This window comes from Triticum dicoccoides, chromosome 2A (assembly GCF_002162155.2).
Source record: "Triticum dicoccoides isolate Atlit2015 ecotype Zavitan chromosome 2A, WEW_v2.0, whole genome shotgun sequence".
NCBI lineage: Eukaryota > Viridiplantae > Streptophyta > Magnoliopsida > Poales > Poaceae > Triticum > Triticum dicoccoides.
Window position 1 is genome coordinate 48,587,528 of NC_041382.1, and position 6,466 is coordinate 48,593,993.

The 6,466-nt window shown below is 46.7% G+C and overlaps 1 long non-coding RNA gene across 2 annotated transcripts; it reads right to left on the reverse strand.

The window, feature by feature from the left end:
- Positions 1–535: 535 nt before the first annotated feature.
- Positions 536–5,389, reverse strand: LOC119353137. 2 transcript variants are annotated; one of them, XR_005170326.1, is made up of 4 exons: positions 5,093–5,389; positions 1,618–1,689; positions 1,298–1,500; positions 536–1,174 (listed from the first exon to the last, which is right to left on the reverse strand). It is a non-coding gene; the product is annotated as an uncharacterized LOC119353137 (long non-coding RNA). The 2 variants fall into 2 exon arrangements; XR_005170325.1 differs by having other exon boundaries at positions 1,298–1,689.
- Positions 5,390–6,466: the final 1,077 nt, after the last annotated feature.

The following is a 6,466-nucleotide window of genomic DNA, read 5'->3' on the forward strand; positions in this document are numbered from 1 at the left end:
GCCATCTTTTTTGTATGCCGGCAGGTGTGCTGGCATGACCACGGGGGCCGTGATGGCGTGGTCGAACTCAAGTCCCACCTTTTTTTTGTGTGCTAGCATGTGTGCCGGCCGGCTGGCGAGTGCGCCAGCATGAACTGTGGTGATATTTTCTGAAGCCGGCAGTGTATGCCGGCGCTGACAAGATCGGCCGCTGGCCTCTTTTTTAAAAGTTGAGTGCGGACATGAAATGGGTCGGCACGTTGGGTGCACTGCCAACCCAAATGCAAAACTGGGCGGACGCCGGGCGGGCGGACGACCCAAACGGACAAATGCGCCATCCGTTTGGGTCGGCCCGTTTGAGTTGCTCTAATTGGTTTGCTGCCAAAAATTGGCATGCCAATGTTTGGCATTGTGCCAAATATTGGCAACTATTTGGTTGGCTACAAGTTGTTTTGTCTATCTCACATAAAGTCGTCAATAATTGGCAAGTCTTGTATTGCCAATAGTTGGCAATGCCAAATATTGGTAGCAAACCAAATATTGATATCCCGCCAGATAGGAGTGTGCAATGGATTTGTCATCCCAAGGTCATTGGAGGGTGACCAGCCATATCTGGAGCCCAAGTAAGGAGAGCCCTGGGTTGTGTCGGTGGCGTGAAGCTTTGGTAGGTGTTGAAGGAGGAGGCATAGGTTCATATGCTTCAGAGAAGTGAACCCAAGACCTCCATGAGAGAAGGGGCCGCACACCAGGTCCCAAGCAACTTTGCATTGGCCCCCTGTGACCGATTCTTGCCCAGCCCAGAAAAAAAGCTCCACACCGTTTGTCAACGAGAGCTTCTGTAGCAAGCAAGCTGGATGCTTGGTTGAAGGGCCAAACTGTAGATGCCTTGGGTTTCTGAATCTTGCCGTGTTTCTGAATCTTCTCTAGTACTAGTATACATAGTTTGTTATTCACCAGGTCTGTACCGTAGCACCTCTGTTATTCAGTGACAGCGACGAGTAAATTCACCAAAATCAAAGATGACAGCAGCAGCAGCCACGCACTCCGCCAAGACGCCCCAGTAATCGACAGAAGAAGATGGAGTGATGCTCATCCTGCAAGAATTCATGTAGACAAGTGTGTTCAGGAGCTGCCTGGGACGACTTCAGACATTGCTTGTGATATGCTTCCTCAAAGCCTTGAACGTATGTATACCCTGGCAGATGAAAAATATCAAGTTAAAATTCCTTTCTTCCTAATTTTGGTTGTTATCAGGTTGAAGCTGCCATTTTTTCCATAGCTTTCATAACATTGTTAGTAGTCCTTCTTTGTCCTTTACCTCTAGATAGAGGCCGTTCTCATCGTGCAGCTACCATCATGCACCCAACTGGAAGTGCCAAAATGAGTTTGCAGTGGTGACACTATCTTGTTGAAACGCGTCGCCGGTAGCCTTGAGTTATGAGGACCGTTCTCCGGCCGCCTGACAATGCCGACATGTGAAGCACTGCGCTGTTATTCCACCCCAACTCTATTACTCCACTCCTGCACACAAAAGTGTTTGAGGATATATGCACGTGATGAGGGAAGAAGAATCTCTTTTAATCTGTCAAGTACCTTCCTTCTAATCTGTTTCTAATCTGACAGTAGTACTGACGTTACCTTTACTTGCAGAATGAGCGAAGCACCTGGTATCTGGATCAGATGCCTTCGCTGCCTCTATCCGTCCAAAAGCTTATCCAAGTGAAGAGAATTGTAAGAAGTAGAACACACGGCTTGTTATCAGCAGGAGAGACGGATGGTATTTGCATGAGATGTTAATAATGGGCTCTCGATTATGTCTAATCTAATCGACATGATCTTATCCTTGGTAGAGCTACTATTTTCTCATGTCCATGGCATGTACCGATCGACCTCTACAAGGGAGTCTTCAGAGTATACTGCTCCAATACAGCATTGCCATGCCTGCGGTTCTAGTATTAACTATCTATTTAGAACCCCTTTCATATTTGAGGTTCTCATCGGCTGAAATTTTTCAGCAATTAAAGCTAAAAATATTTGAGGGATTAAATGGACTTATATTTCCGACCTGAGGAAGAATGTGAAAACGAAACTGTAACACAAAATGTCATCTTCAGAAACGATGAACAGAAACAACAGTTTTTTTTAGAAATGAACACATACGGCGGCATAACATAAGCAAGCAACTTTAACATAACATAAGCAAGCAATTAAAGGTAAGTCCTTTTTTATACACAATTATATTAACTCGCTAGAATATTTGTAGCCCCGTGCAATTGCCTAGTGTTAACAAAACATACGGATTCCTCCGTCCCAAGTCCAATTATTTATGCTGGAATCCCTACGCGGTATAGTCTCATTTATAGTAGTAGTCATTGGAGGAAGCCAACACCATATATAGTAACCTCATTGCCTGTGCAAACCAGCCTCGTTGACCCCCAAGACAAACACCCAGCTCCACAAGAGCAAAACACACACACACACACACACACACACACACACACACACACACACAGGCCTCCCCATCCATCTCCCTCCATGGAGCCGGGATCCACACAAGATGGAGCTGTTAACATGACGAGGGCAATGGAGGCTTTGTCTCCTTGGTTGGACCACCCAAGGAGGACGGTCGTCCAGGTTGAAGTTCTGGTGGTAATGGCCACGGCTCTGCTGCTTCTCCAGCTCATATTGGGCTCTTGCAAGCGGCGGTGGCATCATTCCTTCGTGAAAGGTGCCCTGAGCATGTGTACAACACTTGCATTCCCTCTCGTCCTCTTCACATTGGGTATGATGGACTCCTTCCCAATCAAGAGTTCCACGTATCCCGTCTGGGCTGCTGTTCTCTTGATGGCTTCAGTGGGCCCGACAGTCGTCCAGAAATATGAATTCTATGGCAGCTTTGGCAAAAAGTACATACAGGTTTTTGTCGAGACCTGTAAATATTGTTTCTATGCATATATGATATCTAGGCTATCAAATTCAAGTTCACCTCGAAGCTTTCTAAAGTGGCATGGCAGTTCAAGTTCCTATTGTGTCTCCTGTCTTTCTGCACTCGTTTTATGTACAACGTGTTTGGAGTCCCTGGGGTTAATATTGCTGGGGTACTGCAAGAATTATTGTCACACACTAGTTGCAGACCCTGAGAGCATGAAGGGCTACAATTATGTAGTCTTGGAGCGGCCCATTTTTATCGCTGACCATTTGCTGTGGAAGCAGGATCACCGTGGCCACTCAGATCGATCCATTACCATTGACCAAATATGGGATTGTTGTGGCAACTCAGCTCATGGCAAAGCATTGAAAGACTTATGCCTGTCATATGCCTTGTGTCGGCAACTCTTGAATCGCCGCTACTTCGGGGATGTCTGTCCCGAAGCCAGTGTTCTTAAAGGCCACGATTTCGTCTTCACAAAATTGTTGCCATCTGAAGGGGATTTCAGAAGAGCATTCAGAATTATTGAGGTAGAGTTGGGTCTTTGCTATGATTTCTTCTTCACAAAGTATCACTATACCTTTCTATCAATGGAATCATGGCTACCACTCATTCCGTTTTTGGTTTTGCTCAAGATAATTCTCATTTTTACGGTTGGAGTGTTTGCCTTCAGAAAATCACTGGTTATTGAGACACCAAAACCTATCATAGAAGTAAACAGTACAGATGCTGATTACATTATTACTATACTAGTTCTTGGCATAGTCCTCGTAGTGGAACTAGTGCAGGCAGCATTTTATCTGGCTTCAGATTTGATCCAGGTATCACTAGCCCTGCAGGTATGTCAAGAAAAATTGCAATGCAGCCAATGCATTTATTGGAAGAGTAATTGGTTTTCTTAGAAAGGTTATAGTTTCTGGGGCATTGAGAAATAAGATCAACCAGGCCTCAATTATTATCCAATCCGTAGGACCAGTAGAGGTTTCTGATGCAGTGAAGGCAGCTATTGCTAGGGGGCTCATAAGAACTGATGGCAAGCTAACCAATGGAGAAGCATTACTAAGGACGAATCAAATGTTTGATAAGTGTTATTGGACATTCAAGGATCACTCTCAGTTGGAAATCATGTTCATCTGGCATATCGCAACTGAATATTGTGATATTTCTGATGATCAGACAGATGGGATTACTCGAGATAATGACCGAGGTGTTGCAGTTAATTTGTCTAGATACTGTGCATACTTGATTGCAGCTGTCCCAGAATTGCTTCCGTACCACGAGGTGGATACAAGAGAGCTGAAAGCAAAGGTGCTGAAAGAACGTAAACAGCTTTTTGGATCCTATAAACATCCTGAGATTGACGACATAAAGAAGAAGTTAGAAGAGATAGAAGAGGGAGATGACCCTGTGACAGTCTTCAAGAAAGGCGTGAAGCTCGGCAAGCAGCTCGCGAGCATGCCGGATGGGCTCCAGCGCTGGAAGGTGATGGGGGATTTCTGGGCCGAGACAATCATCTATGTCGCGCCCTCGCACTCCACCGCCAAGCAACAGACGCAGCATCTTGAGAATGGCGGGGAGTTCCTCACCCATATCTGGGCTCTGCTTTCTCATGCTGGCATCCTCAACCTTAACAGGGACAAGGATCAGGGGGCACAGGAAGAGCCGGTATCAGTATGATTCATGTCGACAGCGGAACAGCCTCCGCCGCCTCCCTTTTGCCACAAGCTGGTTACGTTGTGATTCCCCATCAGTGTTTATTTTCCAAAATGGCAGTGTTTTATGTGTTAGCATTTCTTATGTTTGTACTATGAATAATGCTATGTGCGTCTCCCGTGCCTACATTATGTACTTCAGAGATGTATTTCCCCACACTGTACCTTATGTTCTTAGAACTGAAAATTGGTTTGGCCATCATTTGGAAAAGGAATATTTATCCAGGATGTACTACCTCTGTTTGTAAATGTAAGATGTTTTGGCAGTTTAAACTGAGCTGCCTAAGCGTCTTACATTCAGGAACATAGGGTGAAATACATTGCCGTGCATTGGCACTCTTCTGTTTTGCAGTATGTATTTAGTCTTGGAGTTCAAGGGTCAGACAATTCAGATTCTCACAATAATAATTCAGACTTCTTCAGTGTATGTAGTAGTATTCTTCAGTGTACGTAGTACAGGCACTGCACTTACCCGACTGCGAGTGAGTTGCCAGCGTGGCGCCTCCTCACCCTTCCGATTGGTTTCTGCGGGTGTCACCGGAGCGACGCCGCCTGCTAGATCCGCCTCGGTCTTCGGTGGCCGCCGGCCGCTCTCCTCTCCGTTCTCCGGCTTGCCGCGCCAAAGAACGGAACGATGTTCTCAAACTCGACGGTGGAGCAAGGGAGGAGACTGCGGATGGAGCTCGCCGACCGCGGGAAGGACCGCCGCGGAGGTGAGCTCGCTCGGTTACTCCGGTGGCCGGCCTGCGATCTGGAGGTCGGGAAGACAGGGGAGGCGGAGGAGGACGAAAGCCCGCTGCGACATACCTACCCATTGCTGCTTACTTGGGCCCAACCTAGTGCAACTAATAAGTGGGCTAAAGAGATGTGGCCCAATCATGTATCGCAAGCTCTTTTTTTTGCGGGAATTTTATTTCAAGATTATAGAGTTACAGTTAAGAGTCAAGAGATCCTCGATGCACGAGGCCCTTTGTGTAACCAAATAATTTTGGTACACTCAGTTCGTCTATAACTTGCAAAAATATCTACTAATTTATTTTGCTCATGATCAATTTTCCGAGGAATAAACACTCAATCTACCAGTAAAGTCTTGATCTCCAAAGCCAAGTGTCCATACTAAAAACGGTCCAGTGAATTCTCAGCAAAGACATATAGAGCCGCCGGCGAATCCTACTGAAGAATTATAGGAAGGTCCGTATATTGTAATGCAAGGGCCACCCCCTACATCAATGCATGTATTTCTGCCTCGAGAGCGTCATTGCAATGGAACAAGAATCTGAAGTCTGCAAAAATGACACTACCACCAAGGTTTTAAAATATCATACCTGTAGCTCAAGTGCCAAAAAAGAATCGCCCACTAACAAAGTTGTTATGTTCAACGATGACACTAGCTGAGGCCGCACATGTCTAGGCCTGGTTTCGGCCTCACTTCCTCAAATGTCAATGGCTCTTTTTTTTGCGAAAAAACGTCAATGGCTCTTTCCCCGAATAAACTCCTCAGACAAGTAGTTCTTAGGGCATCTCCAGCCGTTCGGCCCCCCAGAAGGCATTTTTTTCGCCGCCTGGGGGGCTGCCGGCGATAATTTTAACCTGGGTCTCAAAAACTTTCCACTCATTGTCCCCCCCACCCCCTCGTCTGTCTCTCCTCTTCTCGGCCATGGAGGTGGAGGAGGCATGGCCCTGCTCCTCTTCCTTCTCTCCACCCAACCTCGCCGCCGTCCATTCACCCCATCTCCTTCTCCCTCGCCACCTGCTTCTGCTCCTCCTTCTCGCCATTCGCCATTTAGCCTCGGCCCGCTCCACGCCGGCAAGCGGCGGCTGCGTGAGATGGAGCCCCATCTTCTTC